Below are 20,471 nucleotides of genomic sequence, written 5' to 3'. Positions count from 1 at the left end.
ATGCCCCGCCTGCATTGCACAATTCTTAAAAATAGTTTATCAGCCTCCCAAGGGGGGGGGGTTACTCTATTTTTAAGATAGTTATTTCAGAGAAAAACCCAAGAAGTTGGTTGTTATTAACTAAGGAAGAAGGGGAAAGAGTTTTAAAACAATTTCATATTCCAAATGTTTTCTTGAAGTCCACATTTCACATAAGTTTATTATCCAATCGTACTGGAGTATAAATGGATTTGTAAACAACACTACCAACCATAAGTGAGTGTTTTTAATCTAAACTCTTCTGAAGGGCACGGTGGCCCAGCGGTTTAATAGATGCCAGAGAATGTCTATACTCTGTCAGTTCAAGTTCTACCACTTCATGATGGAGTGAGCTCCCATCACTTGCCTCAGCTCCTCCCTACGTAGCACTTCAAAAGCTTGCAAAAATGCAAATAGATAAATAGGTACCACTTTGGTGGGAAGGTAATAGCGTTTCGTGTTTCACCATCTTCTCCACGCTGCATAATGTCATGCTGGCCACACGACCATGGAATCGTCTTCAGACAGCACTGGCACAAATGACTTACAAATACAAGAGATGAGTACCACTCTCTAAAGTTGCTGTGACTAGCAGAGTAAAACCTGCAGGGACACTTTCCCACAGTACAACACAGAAGATGCCTAACACATTTTTTGTATAAGTGTGATTTATGTCTACCTAACTCTGGTTTGAAAGAGTGAAGTAAGTCAGTGTTATTTGTTTTTGTTTTTGCAAGAAGAGTATTTCTTATCATAGTGTGTTGCATTGCTTTCTATATTTCTTAAGTGTGCATTTCTGGCAGAGTTTTTTTTGTTCCTAGAGGATGGCAACATCTTAAAAGTTGAACAGTACCCAGAGGACTATCTTCCAGAAGGTTTTTGCTGCCAGGACAAAAAATGCACAACAATTAATTTGAATTAAATTATATTTACATTTAATTCAAAAAAATAAATCAAATTAATTAAAAAGAGGTAGCTTCGATACTCCCTATGGTATTTAAACATTTTCCCCTTTCATCATTCTGGAAATGACAGTGCAGTGGCAACCTTTTGGAAGGACTCTGGAGCAAAGTTTTTCAAGAGTTTTTAAGCTGCCTAGATAGATTTGGACTACACAATATCAAAATGCTACAATAAGTAAGTAAGAAATGAATGAATGAATGAATCAATTAATCAATCAATCAGATCAGAGCTGCATTTGACTCTGGAGTCACAGATTATGCATTTCTGATACACTGAGCAGGAGCTGGATTTGAAAGTCTAGATCAGTGGTTCTCAACCTTTTTAATGCCGCGACCCCCAACCGGTCGTAAGTCGAGGACTACTCAACCAGTCATAAGTCAACTGGTGCAGCACCGTTTGCAGACTGGGGCTTTTGGCGGTCTCAGCAGGGCAGAGACAGCCTGGACAATTCCTATTGGCTTTTGAAAGCCAATAGAATTAAACTCTCTTCAAGAGAGTCTATTCTATTGGCTTTCAAAAGCCAATAGAATAAAAGGGAGTAGCACAGCTAAGGAAAAGGGGAAAAAATGGTGGACTGCGTTGTTTGGCGACCCCCGTGAAATGGTCGCTCGACCCAAACGGGGTCCCGACCCACAGGTTGAGAACCACTGGTCTAGATAGACCTTGCCAACTCGATGATTCTCAAATTCTTTAATTCTTTAATGCTGTGCAGTGACTGGGCATTAGGATATCATTTTTAGCTAAGGACTCTCGTGCAGGAATTTACAAAGTGAGCAAAATAAAATGAAAATGGTGCAATACTTAATAAACTTCTAAATAAGATAATCGGATAAGTTTGCAAACAAGCCAAATTCAAGAAGGCAAGATGAAATTAATCAAAAGAGACTGGACAGCCTCCAGAATGCTTGAGCAGGGAATAGGACTAGAAGACTCCAAGGTCCCTTCAAACTCTATTATTCTGTGTTTTATGAACACTAAGAAGTCAGGATGGGATTGGCAGATAAATTCTTGGATGATTCATTCCATTTCTTTCTCAAGATTTCTAATAGTTCTCGCCCACAGTTGTCTTCACAATGAAAAATAACTTGTGGCTAACATAAGACAAACAGAGTTGTCTATCATTATAGGAAGCAAAAGATTGTTGGAATCAACCTCCACAGTGACCTCTAGACAAAATCACTTCCATTCACTCTATTAATTTTGGCCTGTGGGAAACAGTCAGCATTTTAATGTCCATTTATCTCAACAAACTGTATATATGTATTCTTAAAAATAATACTTAACCAGTTCCTGTTGTAATGAACTCCACCAATAAATGAACAGCCCCTTCAGTGTTTAGAACGGCACATTCTCCAAATATTCACATTCTCTAAATACCAACTTCTTCCTTATTTTCTCAATTCTTTATTTGTTTACTTTCAAAAACAGCTTTATGACTGCCCACACTGAGCTGTGAACAAGAGACTTTTCTTCTTTCTTTCTTTCTTTCTTTCTTTATTTCTTTCTTTCTTTCTTTCTTTCTTTCTTTCTCCTTTTTCTTTCCCTTCCCTTGCCTTCCCTTTCCTTTCCTTTCTTGAAAAATCTTGCAATTTTCTCCTAGATTAGGAAGATAAAAGGTTTGATGAAGCGATTGATTAAATCACCATCTTAGCATTAATGCTAACAGCTTTAGCCTCTATATTTCCATTGGAAAACATAAATGAAAAACCAATGAAGGATTTTGCTGTGTCTCATAATAAAACACAACATGATATTAAAATAGAGGCACAAAAAATAAACATACCCCTTTTTATAATAAATTATTTTTTGCTGTTTCACAAAACCATTTAAATTTAATGTGGAAGCATAGCTTATAAACATATTTTATCTGCTACCATTTTTTCATCATTCAATTCAACATATGTGCACTATTTTACAGAATGCTTTCACCTTCGTTCAGTTAGATTGTCTTTCAATTGCACATAATATTCATAGGAAAAAGAGGTTCTAGAACTGAAGCTGGTTCTTTTGAAATCTGTTTCTTTCATTCAGAAATACTTGGAACAAACATTTTGTTTGCTGTCCGATACACTTTCTGTTGCATTTTTAACTCATTAGATTAATTATTCTTTTATTTCTTGATGCTCATAATATTGTGACAGCTCCTCTATTTTATTGAGGAACTAGCTAAATTTAGATAACATGCTAAAGCCCAATTTGTTCTGACCATAATTAAGATCCCACATCATGGCATGAACTTTTCATTATATAGCAATAGCACTTAGACTTTACAACCCTCTCTAAGCAGTTTACAGAGTCAGCATTTTGTCCCCAACAATTTGGACCCTCATTTTACTGGCCTGGGAAGGATGGAAGGCTGAGTAAACCTTGAACCAGTGAGATTTGAATTGCTGAAGTGCTGGCAGCCGGCAGTCAGCAGAACTAGCCTGCAATACATTCTAAGGACTGTTCCACCATATGATTTAGAATTTCTTTTGTTTTTATTTCCAACCTTCTCAACATTTATAAATGTCCTCCTATTCTTGTAATGAAGCAACCCTATGAAGCACAGGACCAAGATTTCTCCAAGATGTAGCAATGATCAGAACTCTAGTTTATCAATGGTAATCAGCTTCAGTTTGAAAGCTCAGGTTGTGCGTTTTTATTTCTCTGACTATATATCATTCCTTCCTTCCTTCCTTCCTTCCTTCCTTCCTTCCTTCCTTCCTTCCTTCCTTCCTTCCTTCCTTCCTTCCTTCCTTCCTTCATTCCAGGATTTGTAGTTCAAATGTAAAATAAATAAGTTTCAATTTATAGAACTTGGAATGTTGATTCTTAAATGCAACCAATGATACTCTTTCTGAGAAAGTACAGTTATTTCTTCACCAACTTCGTGCCGGCAGTCTTTCCACATATCTAACATCTGCATCCATAAATAGTCCTCATGTTGCAATTAGAATTAATTGTGAAGTTGGCCTCCTTAATAGCACATGTGCCACATTTTCAAGGATAGCCACGTTCTATTTCTGTATTTTATAAAGCTTCAGAGCTAGAATTTTGGATGGCTTTTCTTTCCTTACCTAATGCTATAAGGGAGGAGGAGGAGGAGCAGGAGGAGGAGCAGGAGGAGCAGGAGGAGGAGGTGAAGGGAGGAAGAAGGAGGAAGAAGAAGGAGAAGGAGGAAGGGCGAAGGGGAGGAAGAAGAGCAGGAAGAAGGAGAAGGAGATGATTATCATCCTTGGGGTTCTCTGAGCTTGTTGTTTTCTTGCAGATATTTCATTACCCAAACTAGGTAACATCAACATGAAGTAAAACTTTTAGCAGCAATCTCTCCCATAGCAAAAAGTAAAGGAAGCTAGAAGACCACATAATTTCCCCATGATCTAATCCAACATCCTGTTGGTCACAGTGGCCAACCAGCCGACGAGAGGTACAAGGGTATAAATAATGTCTTATAACATTGCTTTTGAATATTCAGAGATAATGTTGTTTCTAAAGCTGGAACTTGCAAATGAGTAACATGACACATACCCCTTTAGAGTTCTCCTTCATGCATTCATACCTGCTCTTCTTGAAATACTGAGCTGTATTAATTACTACACGGTCCCATTTTCCATATGTATGCCAGTTCTTATAGGTGCATTTCCTTATTTGGATGAGGAAAATTTCCAGAAGGCATATACTGAATATTTAGGATCTATCTCAGAGAAGCTACATGCAATATATGTCTAAAACATTCCTGGTGGAGCTATGCTGGGCCTCAGAGAGGGCACGGACCCAGAGGGCCTAGCTGGCAAGTGAGCAGAGAAAATTATAGGTCTTCGTGTATCTTCTTGGTTTGGTATGGACATCCTACAATAAAGTTTTGTAATGATAGAGTCAGCTTCTGCTCCTACAAGAATCAGACCACTAACAACAGAGAGGGCATGAAAATTAAAAAAAAAAAAAAAAGGGGGGGGGGGGAGAGAAGTGAGATCTACAGCCAAGCTGGTTAGTTGGCTGAATCACTTGATTATACCACCAAGATTCCAGAAACAGTGTAATTCAGGCTTTGCTTCTTAAAATGTTTGAACTAAAGTCCTTCTTGTAAACTTACTTCTCAGTTCTCTAGTTCTCATAACTTAAATGAAGCCATATACATGCAGCTTATTTTAAATATGAAGGACCCATGTGGTAGGACGTTGCAATCAATCACAGACATTAAATGATGCCTTTCTCTTTCTCAAAGCAATAGTAGGATTGCTATATCCTATCAGTTCCTGTATATTTATTTTCTTATAGCATTGCTATGAGAGAAAACCTTCTTATTTGCATTAAGATGACTTTGGTTTTTTTCTTAGAGCTGAAACTTCTCCATCTATGGAAATTCATATTTTCCAATCAGGTGTTTTGCAACTGATACAGTTGGCCCACATGGCGTAATTAAGATAAATGTCTCTAATTTGAGAAAATCAGGCTAAGTAGGAAATGTGGTTCACTGTAAACAACTGTACAGTGAGGCTTATTATGCAAGGAATACTAACTTTGTCTATATGCTGGCGAGGACTTAAATGGACAGTGATTCTTAAAGAGTAAGTCCTTAGAGTTGCAATGGAACTTAGATTGATTAAAACGTCGCCAAGACACTTCCAATTTTACGCGGGAGAAAACCCGAACAACCAAAGACCTACATACAAACACCCGCGAAAACCTCAGAAAACATATATATATATATTAACATTTCACCTGGATTTAGGTGGGCACAATTCAGCAGTTTGAGTCTCACCGGCTCAAGTTTGATTCAGCTTTCCATACTTCTGAAGTCAGTAAAATGAGGATCCAGATTGTTTGGGGCAATATGCTTACTCTGTAAACTGCTTAGAAAGGGTTATAAAGCACTATGAACCAGTATATAATAGAATAGAGCTGGAAGGGACCTTGGAGGTCTTCTAGTCCAGCCCCTTGCTCAAGCAGGAGACCCTATACCATCTCAGACAAGTGACTATCCAGTCTCTTCTTAAAAACCTCTAGTGATGGAGCACCCACGATTTCTGAAGGTAAGCCATTCCACTGATTAATCGTCCTCACTGTCGGGAAGTTTCTCCTTAATTCCAGCTTGCTTTTCTCCTTGATTGGTTTCCATCCATTGCTTCTTGTCCTGCCTACTGGTGCTTTGGAGATAGCCTTGACTCCTTCTTCTTTGTGGCAGCCCCTCAGATACTGGAATACTGCTGTCATGTCTCCCCTGTTTCTTCTTTTCTTTAGACTAGCCAAACCCAAGTCCTGCAGCCATTCTTCATTTGTTTATTTTATTCATATATAATTCTATTCATATTCATATTCTATCTAGTAGGTAAGCTGTGGTGTTCTGATGTTGCTTTAAAACAGGATGAATGAAACAGTAAAGAGAGGGGGAAAGGATATGTCCAGGAAAGAGCCACTTGGGAGGGCAACAAGGAATACTGAGGAAGGAAGTCAAGGCCAAATTTCTTGGTTACTTCCTAGTATCTAGCAGAGTTTTCATTGTTTATAGGACAAAGGTCTCTTTCCCACAACCTTGCCTTCCTGAAATAGTCACTTTCAGATCTGAATATTTTCACTAATGACTTTCTTTCTTTTTTCTTTCTTTCTTTCTTTCTTTCTTTCTTTCTTTCTTTCTTTCTTTCTTTCTTTCTTTCTTTCTTTCTCTCTCTCTTTCTTTCTTTCTTTCTCTTTCTTTCTTTCTTTCTTTCTTTCTCAAGTGAACAAATATCTATTTTCTTTTTCTGTAAAGGAACTTTATAAGCAGAATTTTGCATGAGAAACAAGAAAAATCAGTTTCAGGCATCTTAAACTAGAGACATTTTCTGCCAAAGTTAAGCATTTCAAAATCCTACTGATTTAAAAGGAAGGCTTAAGTAAGTGCAAGCTCCATAAACCACTGATATGGGGAATCAGAGTATTTAGCCTGGGCTAAATGCCCTATCTTTAGATGCTACAGAGGCACAAAGTGAAAGATAAGGTATTTCCTATTGCTAAAAGCAAGGCACAGGCAAAAGAATTTTTCCTGGAGGTTAAGGAAGGAAAGTTGGAAGCAAATGCAATAAAATTATCTGAGGAGGCAAAGGAAGTTATGAGCTATGTTGCATTGTCATTTCATTTTGCCATTGCTTGGATGGAGAGATTTTCCTCTAGCACAGTTGCATTGATTAGTATAGCCTTCTTCACCTTTAAAATGACCCAATTAATTCTTTGAAAGCATCAGTGATGTAACTCAATCTGAATAAATGTACCTCTAAGAGAAAAACAATGCAGATGAAAAAGAAGACAATTTTGCTTTCTGTTATAAGAAATGTCTTGATCATGGTAGACAATTGGAGAGAGATTGCTTTTCACTCTCACACATGTCTCTTTTAAGTTGCTTACTGCCATTTGTAGTATTTTTGTCTGTTTGTTCGCTTTTCTGTGCCTTTGAGTCAGGGTTGACTTCTGGTGACTGCCTGGAAAAATCCCTGCAGTTTCCTTGGCAAGATTTCCGAAGTGGTTTGCCATTACCTTCTTCCTAAGGCTGAAAGAAAATTGCAGGCCCAAGGTCACCCTTTGTCCCTAAGGTGGAGTTAGAAACTCATGATCATCTTGTTTCTAGCCTACCATAATGCTTTAACCTGTACACCAGACTGACATTCCAAAACATCTTAACCAACATAAATGAAAAATATATTATCACTTTGCTATTATTCTCACTACAGCATCATGACATAGAGAAAAATAAAGATTTGATAGTAGAGGCCACCTTGAAAGTCTTCTAGATCAGGAATACATATAGATGTATCTACCCAACCTTTCTGAGCTTGGAACTATGCATGATTGTTGTCGTCCAATGGCTGGGAGACCACCAGGGAATATCAGCTTTTAGGCTTGATGGCAATAAAGAAGGAAAATGCCAAACCTTTATTGTGCTATTGTCAAGAAAACTATATGGATGTGTCCAATCCTCACCAAGGATTGAGCAAAACATGAAAAGAACTACTTTATTATTTTACATATGTATAACCAGAAATTCCTGGACATACTTCAACTACCAGGATATTAGAGATGGAGAAGATTCCTGAGAATACTGTGGACAACTGAGAAAACAAACTGAAGGATCGTTGAACAAGCCAATCCAAAGTTCTCACTTGAGGCACAAATGGCCAGGCTCAAATTAATCTACTTCAGTCATATCCTGTGAAGACTCAGCTCTCTGGAAAAGGGTCTAATGGTGTGAAAGGTGGAAGGAAAGAAGAGGATGACCAACAGCAAGGAGGAGAAACTCAGTTATAATTGTGATGTGTACAGCATTGGAAGACCTGAAAGTTAAGGACAGATCGTCATGGAGGAAATTTACTTATGTGGTTGCCATGAGTTGAAATGACTTGATGGGACATAATCAATCTATATAAGTTTGTGTGCTCCAAATTTATGGATCCTGGTCTTTAAAAATGGCTGTAACAAGGCATATAGGTTTATAATAGCTCTTCCTTTCTGTTCTTATGAATTCTCCACAAATATGCTGAGACTAAGAAGTTTTCATGTGCAATTAGGCTAACAAGGCTGCATGCAATGTTTAAGACCTTCTTTCTGAGAGATTTAGGAAATGCAGCTGTTTATCAGATGGAATGAAATAGAGCCACCAAATTTCTTTTGCAAATGGATTTGTTCATTTTAATGCTGAAAAACTAAGGTTGGCACATCTCTCTCTCTCTTCTATTTTTTTTTCAAAAAATAACCAGCATACTTTTGAATTAATTTCATCTGTGAAGTGTGTTGCAAGCCTCTGCCATAAAAAAGAAACTATTGGAAAATAGATATTTAGGATGTTTAGGGGATAACTGGAACAAGAGTCTAGAGCAGTGTTTCTCAACCTTAGCAGCTTGACGATGGGTGGACATTAACAGCTGGCTGGGGAATTCTGGGAACTGAAGTTCAGACATTTTTAAATTACCAAAATTGAAATGCACTGCTCTAGAGCAGGGTTGTGATGCATCCATCCTGTGGGCCGGCAGTTTGACACCCCTGCTCTAGAGCAAACTTTTTTCATCCGGGTTATTCCGAATGTGTTTCCTGGCTGCACTAACTTTATATTTGTGGAGCTGTAGTCCTAATACATCTGAAGGACCTCAACTCTGAGCCACTATTGTCTTGCCAACCACATTTTTTCCTATGTTTCAGCAGATCCCACTTTTCCCAGAAGGCCTGCAATATAAAAGTGACGTTAAGAACATGAAAGACCTTTGAATAATTAGTGTTTTTCAAAGTGGGTTAGAGCAGACTTAGAGTAATCTGACATGATGTAATCCTAACAAAATTGCAGAAAAGCAGAAAATAAGTATTTATTTGGAGGATTAAAGCATCTCATGTAAGATATTATTAAGCACTGTCATTAACTTAATATACTCTACAAAGAAATAGGAACTCAATATCTTCAGATTTTGAAAGCATAGTTGCTGTGCATGTATAATGCAGACTTTGCTTTCTGTTCACTTAATTATGCTTGAGTGTCGGAGCTGAGAGTCAAGAGTATTATGGGGTGTAGGCAAAACTCAGCCCCCTCTTGCAAATAATGTTTTGGTATGTATCTAAATGCACCATTTCAGGCAACGGCGCTGATTACATTGGAGCATACTTGACAATCTATACATTGATAGTCTATATAATTCAGAAAAGTATTGGTTCAACTAATAGCTACAAGCCAAAAGCAGAATAACAGAATCAGAGTTGGAAGGGACCTTGGAGGTCTTCCAGTCCAACCTCCTGCTCAAGCACAAAACCCTATACCATTTCAGACCAATGGTTGTTCAATCTCTTCTTAAAAACCTCCAATATTGGAGCACTCACAACTTCTGGAGGCAAGTCATTCCATTGATTAATTGGAACTCCTAACAGGAATAGGAGTTTAATCCCAATTAAATTTCCTAACTGTCAGGAAATTTCTCCTTAGTTCTAGGTTGATTCTCTCCTTGTTTAATTTCTATCCATTGCTTCTTGTCCTGCCTCCAGGTGCTTTGAAAAATAGGTTGATCCCCTCTTCTTTTTAGCAGCCTTTTAGATATTGGAACACTGCAATCATGTCACTCCTAGTCCTTCTTTTCAGTAAGCAAAAGAAAATGAATGGAACTTTTTATTTGATCAGTAAGATTGTCGGTATTAGAAAGAAATGTTGGAAACCAGACAATAAAGACCATGAAAACATAACTAGTCTTAAATTATATTTTATGGGATAAACCATGGTGGCCTAGCCACCACATGCTCTTAAATTGTAGCTAATAATTCGTTCAAATACCATTAATATGGGCATCCCCTAAAAAAAATAAACATGTTTTTTTCACAGTAGGACTTTTCTGAGATTGTTTGTAGAATAACTGTCATTTTATGCTGCTAAAAAAACTTGTTATTAAATAGAAAGTCCAATGGTAGTTCCTGTTGGTGCATTAAGATCCCAACTGTATCCAGACAGAATGTACCATTCATTCTTTTGCAAGATAATTTGGACATTTCATCCTTGCTATACTTCATAGCTGTACAAATTCTGGCAACAGATGAAGACTTCTTACTTCCCTGACCAAAAATCAGCCAAACAAAAGTGACAAAGAAAATGAACATGTAAATAACTGCAGTTATATTTCTAAAAAGAGTATACAGGGAGGAAAATTCTGCTTGAAAAGCCAGCAGCTGGAAAATTTACACATCAAGCAATCCAACACATTGATTTGAATTTTTTTCTAAAAAGAATTTGGGCAATTTGTATCAATGGTTACATACATTAGAAGAAGATGCAAGCAAAGTGTCAGGATGTTACAAGATACCACCAACATTACAGACTGCTACTTTTTTTCTACACTTTTTTTAAAATAAATCCATAGGAAAAACCTGTAAGAATTAGACTATTTCTCTATCAACCCAGACAGAATTTTGAGTAACTTGGACAGCTTAGCCCCACCCTACTCTCCTAAACTGTATGGTTTAACTAACTTAATGGCTTTGTGCATTCAATGCACGTAATTTGACTGAGAATTAACCATTTTCGTGGGCTCAGACTATACACTGAATCCCAAATTAAATAGGTTGGGTTGCACCATAACTAAGTCTTTAAAAAGAGCTAAACCAAGTTTAGCATGTTGCATAAATACAAGCCCTAAGTTATTACCTGCTTTGGCATGTTCCATGAACAGAACTGGAATGGAGAAATTTGGGGCATTTTAATAAGGACAATTGTCATCACCTTGGAAAAAAATATGGATTTGTTTGTTCAGATTATGTGCAATAATTCAGGGTTTCAGTCAAAAACAATAATCCCCCAAATCTATTTATGGTCTTTCCAGTGTTCTTAGCCAAGACAGAGAGCGTGTGCTTTAGAAAACCTTGACTTCTTATTCCAAACACTTCAACCTGTCTTAGTTGTCCCCAGATTAGGAGAAAAGTAGAACAAAATTAGTTCCTTTGGTGCAAAGAAAACAGACTTTAAACACACTGTCCTGACCTTGAACTTTGAAGTATCTATATCATACAATAGGAAAAGGAGAGCCAGTTTTTGAAAGCCCAGATTTATCTCTGACCACATAGTCAGCAGGGCAATTTTGTACTGTAAATAAACTCTGTTATATGTGATATCAGTTTGGGTCAAGGAGAAAGAAGTACCTTTAGACAAAATAGTATCACTAACAGGAAAACATGAAATTTGTAGAATCAGTACCGTGTTTGCTGTATCCTGACTGAAATTCCTTAACCATTTCTTATCAAATCCGAATACATATCTTTTTTTTTAAGTTTTGGAAAACAGCCCAGAGAATATTTTGCTCCAGTTTTTCCACAATGATGCCTACTCTGTGTACATCTTCCCTTTGAAGATCAGAATGGCCCCAACCCTATTAGCCTTTTGTAAGACCTTAAAAACCTGGGGTGCTGAATGTATTAAGTGCCGCATTGCTAGCTGGCCAAGTATCTTGACTATTATGTATATTTAATCTGAATATTTTTAGTGTTTGAATTGTTTTAAAATGTTTTTAGTATTTTTAGTTATATATTTTTTGAATTGTTAGCTGCCCAAAGTCATTGACTGAGATCTACATCTCAGATGTAGGAAATGAATGAATGAATGAATGAATGAATGAATGAATGAATGAATACTAGATTCAAGGCTACACAGCTACAGGTAATCAGTGGGAGACTTTGAATCAGGAAAAGAATCGCTCACGCTCTACCTAATTGATTGATGTAAGATAAAGGAGGGAGATTCCTATACAAGCTGCCTTGAGATTCAGGAGGGAAAAAAAGAGCTATACATCTATTAAATAAATGGAACTGTGCTGTGAAAGGGACCTGTGACCTAGAGCAATAAGTCCCCTAGAGACAAAGTCCCACTTGCATGTGCATCCCAGCAATTTTTACTCACAAATGCAATTGTGCAAACAGAGATTATTCACTTATCTCTGTCTTCAGTTTAATGCAACATGATTCACACCGTGCATCTATATAAGTTTTCTTGTCTCCAGGGCTTTCCTTCAACTGTCTTGAACTCTCAGCACTCAGCTCTTAGTCTTCGTTCCCTTTTACCTTGTGGCGCCACTCTTTTGCCCCACATCTTGTGCAATTTTTCTAACCTGGGGCAAAGGCACAGATGGCGTGGAGCAGCTCCTGAGATGTACGCTTGATGAATTTTCTCACAGCACTGAGAAGGTGCCAACCTTGGTTCGGCTCTGCTGAGATTGTAATAGCTGAATTGTCATATATGCACTGGTTATGGAAGGCCACTGCCAAAGCTCTCCTTGTAATTTGCTGAAGGAAAAATCAGAATTAGGACTAGAAGACCCAAGCAGCTTTTCATTTTGAAAGATGATCCTTTTTCTTAATGTTTACTTCCCTTATGATCATGGTTCTAACTACAAATCTTTAGATATCTGTCAGAATCCAATTATATTTCATCTCTAGTTATCGACTATGGAAAATACCATTTCTGCCCTCTCTGGATTCTGTCATATGATGAAGGGAAAAGGAGGTGAACAAAGGGGTTTTATGGCCCTCACTTCCTTTGGTACAACTTCAAAGGAATTGAATGTGGATACCACCAAAAGGACTAAAGCATAACAATGGGGCCATCAGCTTTCATCTATTCCTCTCTGAAGTCTCCCTTCCACCGGCACTGAGGAAAAAGGGGGTGGAAATGTAACGCCTGGGATTGTCGCTGGAAAGATGGTGGGGTGGGGCTGCTAGGGACCCCTTAAAATCTTGAACCCTAGGGCTTGGGCCCCAGGTCCTGTCTAGAACGCCTGCAACCATTTTCTCTTAATAAAGGATGCCTGTTGGAAGAAATATTCCAAGAGTTCTGTCTTCTTAAGATGCAAAGTGGGGTGGGTCCTTACAATATCATTGTTATTATTACGGTTCACCTCATAGTCAGCCAGATGTTTAGACTGGATTTGGCATTTTTATCTACCTATTGAGTCCTTCCCTAGGACCTAGGATAGGCAGATGTGGATGTTTGATGGTGTTTATTGTAATTGTAAAACTAATTTACAAAAACCAGCATAGTACAAAGCAAGGGAAGTAGATGAAGGAAATCTAAAAAATCAGTTGAAACCCCAAATAACCACAAACTGACGGAAAACGTCAGAAGAAGAATTTTTAAAAGCTTTTTCCATATTCTGACTTTCAGATCAAATCAGACATCCATTCTCTGACTTTCTATCAGGTGGGAGTAACAGTCCAGTGAGTGTAGGATAATGAGTGGATTGAAGGTTATATCAGTTGAAGCCTGGGGTGCCAAGATACCACAGTGAATAAACTAGACATACAAACAGAAGTCTTGGAGCCCAAAAATCACAGAAGTATATCAAGAGGGGAGGGTAGCTTCTTAAATATTGTGGAAAGGGGTAAATCTGATGATCAAGTGACCAGGCATTAGAGATTCTGGCTGTAGCTGTATTTATTCAAGAGAGATTGACAACTTGTGGCCTCCAAGCTACATGAAATCCTCAACCAAATTTCATATGATCCCTGGAATAATTTCAGAAGCTCCTGCATGTGGGATGGCAATAGCCAGAGGAAGTTTTCTGGCATCTTTCAAGGCAGGGATGGAGAGAGAAAAAAAGAAGAGAATAGCAAAGAGAGAGAAGTAGGGAGAAAGGAGGAACAGCATTGAAACAGGGAGAGAGAAAGAGAAAGGAAAGGGGAGAGAACCCAGAATTCTCCATGAGCCAAACCAGTACTCAATAAAGGAGCACATTTAAGTTATTACTTGAGTCCATCTCGGTGAAATGGTCCTGCAGACCAATAGATGTCTGTCTTGTTGTATGTTCTTCTAATGCTGACCAGAACAGTTCAAGGGAACAACACACTTTCAAAACAACAACATAGTACTGACGTGGGTCAAATGGCTACTTTGGTCTTAAACTAAGAGGACAACAGAATCCCCCAGTTCACCTACCTTCTTAGTTGCCTCTTAGTAGACCTTGGTATAATTTATCATTGTATTCAGCTGAGAGAAACTTAAGGTCTCAGGGAGAATAAATTGCAGCTCTACAAATTGCTAGTTCACCCTACGACGACTGAATTTTCAGTGCCAGATGGGGAAAAATATACTGTACTGCAGTGATCACTTACTTGTCCCCTTTCCCATTCATTTTCCTATAATGCACCATGCCAAATGCAATTCATTTCTTTTCACAGATTTTTTTTATTTATTTTTTTATGTATTAAATGTATTGGCTGCCCATCTTACCGCAGGGTAAAATTGGCCCCTAACTATTGCAAGGGTAATAAAAGAATTGGTTCTTGATCCTTTCAACAGGCAGAGGAGAAAAATAACACTGAGCAAGCTACACCGATAGGACGCCAACACTGTCATTTTCTAATTAGAGGGAAGGAGACCCTTGCTTCCTCCCTCACAACCTAGATGGGAAAAGAGCAGGTCAGAGAGGAAGAAGGCAAGAAGTGTGCACAATTTTCAGGGGGGAAAGAATACAATAGCATTTTTTTTAGTGGTTTCCAAATAATTTAACGTTTAGAACAGAGCTGTCTATACTAGTCCTTCCTGCCAAAAGCTATTATCTGCCGCTGTGATCATTTGCCAAATTCTAGACAAGGTTGAGACGTGTTGATGTTGATGCAATAATGCTGGAGTTCCTCCTTTTACATGGCTTAAAATAATCTGTCTGCAAAACAGAGTATTTGCAACACATTTGGAAATGAAGCAAGTACCTGGATCCTCTTACCTGCATGGGAAACGAAAAGCAACTAAGAGACTTTAGGAACATCCTGTGATTTGTGTCCACAGATCCATAAGTAGGAAACAGTCTTCCACCACCTGGTGTCCTTCAACTCTATATTGGACTTCAACTCCTGCAATCTACAACCAGTCTGGCCATCCAAGATCCCTTTGACCTCTTTTCTAAAGACAAGACAAAAGAGAATGTTTTGTATCTGCTTCAGAAACACCATTCAGGAGGAAACTATTCTCATCTTGAGTGTCTTGGGCTTCTCAGAGCCTGGGGGAAAAGATGGAAGCTTGCCAAACATTATAGGTTAGAAACACCTGCAAATTTAGCAGAAAAATGGGGAGCAACAGATAGTTAACAAGAAGATCAAGGAATTCCAATCCTAACAAACTTAGAGATAAAGAAGATGCTAAGAGAAATGAACTAAGATTTCAATGACTCTAGTTAATAAGATAATGTGAATCCAGCTTCACCTGATTGTGAGAATGGGGGGGGGGGAGATGGAGAGAGAATTTTAACCAACAGAGCAGTCACGGAGAAAGTCTAAGGAGGGGAAATCACTAGGAGTCCTTCCATCATAGAACATACAGGTCAGGAAGAGTTTATTTGGAATAAATTCCATTTAATTTATGTGTGCTTGAAGACTGCATGAAAGCCAGTTTGGTGTAGTGGTTAACGTACCCAGATAAAAACATGGAGACCGTGAGTTCTACTTCCTCCTTAGCCACAAAGCCAGCTGGGTGACCTTGTACCCAAAGGCAAGGGCAAACCACTTCTGGAATCTTATCAAGATAATTGCAGGGACTTGTCCAGGTATTCACCAGGAGTCAATGCCTTCAGAAATCGTGGGCCCTCCAGCACTGGGAGTTTTTAAGATGAGACTGGACAGTCACTTGTCTGAGATGGTATAGGTTCTCCTGTTTGAGAAGGAAGCTGGACTAGAAGATCTCCAAGGTCCCTTCCAGCTCTATCCCATCCCATCCCATCCCATCCCATCCCATCCCATCCCATCCTATCCTATCCTATCCTATCCTATCCTATCTCATATCAATAAAAGAGCCCTGAGAACTTTAAGGATAAGACATGGAAGCAGTATCCTCTTCAGCATTTGATCCTCAGAGGTTGAGTGGGAAGTCACCTCCTTAAACTCATCTTGTCAAATGTATAGTTACCCAGGGTGCAATGTAGCCAAGTCGTCCAGGTGTGCAAAGCCTACACAGCTACTCTACTCTGTTGCATTTGTAGAACACATTCAATAGCTATATCTCAGTCTGCAAAGTATCACTCTTGTTCTTATTTAACATACATTTATAGAAGGACAAAACTAGAGGCAAGTACGGTATATTGGATTCCAGATCCTTAAGGCTTCGTGCATTCCTAATCACAGCACCTGTTTTTGCTTCCTTGCTGCTCCAGAGTCATTCAAAGTTCAGAGTTCTTGAACCCATCGCATGAACATCCAAAAATAATTTGTGGTGTCCCTGTTGATGTTAACATGATGCATAGGTTCAGCTGCACTATCTGCCACCTCCTTCTTCCTATAGCTGTTTCAGATTTGTTTTGTTTCTTTATTTCTACATCAATTCTTATTCCCTCCCTTTTTTCCCTCTAGCAAAGACAGAGACACAAAGAACACACGTTAACCCCTTGACTGACCTTTCAAGAGATCTGTGGAAATCATTTCCCAACATGTCTGGGCCCACTGAGGTCCCTTCTTGATCAGACAGCTGCACTGTTAGCTCTGGGAACTTTTCTGCCATCTGTATCCATACCAAAAGTGTGAGGAATATACCAGAGGAATCATGAGGGATTTAGCCTTGAAAGTTAATCCTTACCCTCATAAGCAAGACAAACATCTTCTTTGTCTCTTCCAAAGAGGATGGACACACGAACCATCCAGTCATTTTTTTTTCTCACTGTCCTACTTTGTCACCTGTGGGACCATTTGCTGAGCTTGACCAGTTTAAGATGACTGGAAATCAATTTGATTTGACAGCTTGGGGAAGCAGAGAGGGGTAAAAAAAATGGGGAGGAAGAAACGAGGCTTGATTTACAAGCTGTTGAGCAAGGAAGACTTTCTGAGTCAATGCAGACTGTAGCCTAAGATGAGTTTATTGATTGCCTAATCTAGCTGTGAGCTTTCTTGTTATGACAAATCTTTCTCTTTCTGACTTCTCTGCTGTTTCCACTCATTTTCCCAGTACAGATGCATATGGCAGGGGTCAGTGTTAAGGATGTGCCAGTTGTGTGGATCAGCTATCTTGTCTTACAAAGAAAGGCTTTTGAGCATGACCTGTGCATGACATGCTGGGCAAGGTGTCTATTCTGCTCAGAAGGTTAGAAATAGATGGAGACATTTTAAAGGGGTCTATCTTTCAGATCATCACCATAGCTAAGTCCTCCTTCAAAAATATGTATGGCCCCCAAGTGGGCATCCTTTCCAGTACCTAAGCATTTTATCCCAATTGCCCCAAATCTTGTAAACATTTCAGAGATTCTTATCACCCATCATCATTATCTTTCAAGTGCACAGTCACCCATGCCCTGGTTATCTCTTGGTTGGATGATTGAAGTGTGCTCTACGTAGGGTAATCCTTGAAGCTACAGCTAGTACAGAACTGGTATTTCGGAAGCTACAACTGGTGCTGAATGCAAAGAGTTCTGGACACTTCTCAGGTGACACATATAATACTGAAGTTATGTGAGCTGCACAGGTTGCCAGTATGCTTCTGGGTCCAGTGTTGGTCATTAGCTTTAAAGCCCTTTATGGCATGGGTCAGAGTGTCTGAGGACCCATCTCACCCCAATTGGATTGGCCTGTACCCCTCAGTCCAGTGGAAGTAGCCTACTTGGGATCCTGTCCTCCAAAGAATTTTGGCTGGCGGGGACCAGAAGAAGAGTCTTTTTTTCTGTGACCCCCACCCTTTGAAATATTATCCTGCTGCAGATGAGATTGACCCCCACACTCCTGGCATTCAGGAAGAGACTTAAAACCCCAGGCTCTGCTGGCTGGCCTGCGGCCCAGTGTGGCACTGTATGCTGGAGGCTGCTGATGGTGTAGAGAGAGGATCCCCACCTCCATATTGCCTGATTTTTAGTTTTCTTATTTAATCTTCTTAATTTTAATTACTTTGCATTACATTTTTTTACCATTCTGTAGCTGCCCAGAGTTGTTATAACAATGAGATAGGTGGCATACAAATATAATAAATGAATACATTGATGATATAGGACAGTTTTCCAAGATTTGAGGCGTTTCCTCTGTTTTTTCTTTCCCATGGAAATTTTAATTAATATGGATGAGTCATGGATAATGTTTCAGGAGAACCTCAATATCTTGGGGCTTACGTTGCCAATTTTTGCATAGGACCTCCATTTAAATTTGCTTGCAAAACAGCAGGGTTAAAAAGAAGTTATAAATGTCACTCAAAGATTGTATGAGAAAACACAGCCAATCTGAATTCCAGAGGGTGGATCTACGCTATTCCCCATATATTAATCATTCTCAGATCTGTTTTCTTAGTATTACATACAATTCCAGCTTTTCTGTTTCTTTTCTGCTATCCTCCCTTCTTCCATTTTATAAGTCTTCCTGTGCCTCTGTGTACTTGCATTTTACCTCATCTAGCTCAGAAGACCCAAAGTGGTAGACACTCCTTTGTGGCATTTTATTTAGTTTTAATAAAAAATATTGCCTAAAGGTGAATTTTGGAGACATTGCAATTTCTAATCGCTATGGCTATTGTATCGTCGTGATGGCAATGATGATGTATTTCCAAGCCACATTAAGCTGGCTGCTGTAAATTAATGACTTAACTCTTGGTGAGGAGTGTTACAAATCTTTAGCCAACCTTTGCTCATGTCAATAATAAAACAAGTAATTGATTGATTTGCTAACAGTGGCATCGATTAACAATTCTATACTGGAGCAGTTTGATAGATAATACATTCTCTTCTAGATGCAAGTTATAAAATAATAATTTAAAAAGTGGGTGGGTGAGGGTGGATGGGGAAGCGAGCCAGCTAGCCCGAATAGTGTTCTTAGTCTCACTGAATCACCAGATGTTTCTAATAACCGGGATTCAAAGCAAGTGCATGGCTCTGATTTGAGGTATCTTAGTTTCTCTCTTTTTTAAGAGCAAGACATGAACACTTTAATAATTCACACATAACAGAGAGCTCTTTCCTGTTGGACAATAAGAGAGACCATGCATGCACATGTTGTCTTGAAAGGTTAGGTTTAAGGTCAATTATGACAAGGTTCAGTAGAAATACTGGCTGGTTTGCTAACTATGTACATAGCGACTGTTAATGGTTTAATACTACATAACTCTACAAAAAAAGTGTCATGACAGAAAACTTTAACCTTCTTCTCTTATCTAACCATTGTCTGGCATTTTGCAATCCAGATGCAGCATTCCTAAGCAGGGCCTATCAAGTCAATTGGGACTTCAAGGCTTTTGGAGTTTGCCTGGCTGAATAACCAAGTGTCTCTTCAAAAAGAAAATTCCTTCTCTTTTTTGACTAAAGATCGCAAAGATATAAGTCTGGCTGGAGTTGCTGATTGCTGCTTAGAATAAAAGAATTGCTTCCAAAATGACTGGCTGGTGGCCATTGCCCACAACGTTTAGTGGCTGGTACCACTTTTATTTATTTATTTTTGGCTTGCAAAAAAAAAAGCTTTTTTATTTTTCAATTTCAAGAGATCGAGGGTCCATGCAAACAGCTTTAAAACAGCATGAGCCCTTGGTGAAAGAGTGCCTGGGTGCTTGCAAAGTGTAATCCTGATCCATCTATGATTTTGAGAAGAACTCAGATGAGTTCTCTATAAGTTGCTTATTAAGGGTCAATGTAATGTGTTTCTCTCTCTCTCTCTCTCTCTCTCTCTCTCTCTCTCTCTCTCTCTCTCTCTCTCTCTCTCTCTCTCTCTCTCTCCTGGCATCAGTCCCAGCTTAAATCAAGCCTCCCTGCTTCATCTCATATGGATGTGCAAGGCAAACTCCGCAGATTGAAAACATCTGTATAGGGAGTGAACGAACCACATAGTAGGGATATCATGCTGCATTTGGCTTCGAACCATCTCCTTTTGTCTGATTTGAGAAAAACAGCACAAATAAATACAGTAGGGGCTGTTTAAACAAAGAGATCTCAGATCAATAATTTCCATTGCACACCCAAAAAACCCACCCAAGAAAGTAAACCTTAAGAGTCTTGGGTCAGTTACCATTTTGTTCCTGGCTGGACTGCTAATATTTTAATTGCCTTGAGCATCAGAGGCCTGCTTAGAAATTTGGCCCTGTG

The 20,471-nt window shown here is 38.9% G+C and overlaps 1 long non-coding RNA gene across 1 annotated transcript in view; it reads right to left on the bottom strand.

Annotated features, from left to right (window-relative positions):
• LOC120300920 overlaps positions 1-5,819 on the bottom strand; it is a 68,242-nt gene extending 62,423 nt beyond the window's left edge. The window contains exon 1 of the long non-coding RNA XR_005554782.1: positions 5,686-5,819. This is a non-coding gene — a long non-coding RNA (uncharacterized LOC120300920). The remainder of the gene's footprint in view (positions 1-5,685) is intronic.
• Between the last annotated feature and the right edge of the window lie 14,652 nt (positions 5,820-20,471).

The sequence above is a fragment of the Crotalus tigris genome, unplaced genomic scaffold (assembly GCF_016545835.1).
Source record: "Crotalus tigris isolate CLP2741 ecotype Arizona unplaced genomic scaffold, ASM1654583v1 scf7180000024362.2655971311:6658466, whole genome shotgun sequence".
In the NCBI taxonomy this organism is placed as follows: Eukaryota; Metazoa; Chordata; class Lepidosauria; order Squamata; family Viperidae; genus Crotalus; species Crotalus tigris.
Note: the sequence above shows the minus strand (reverse complement) of the source record. Positions and strands in the feature narration are given on the sequence as shown.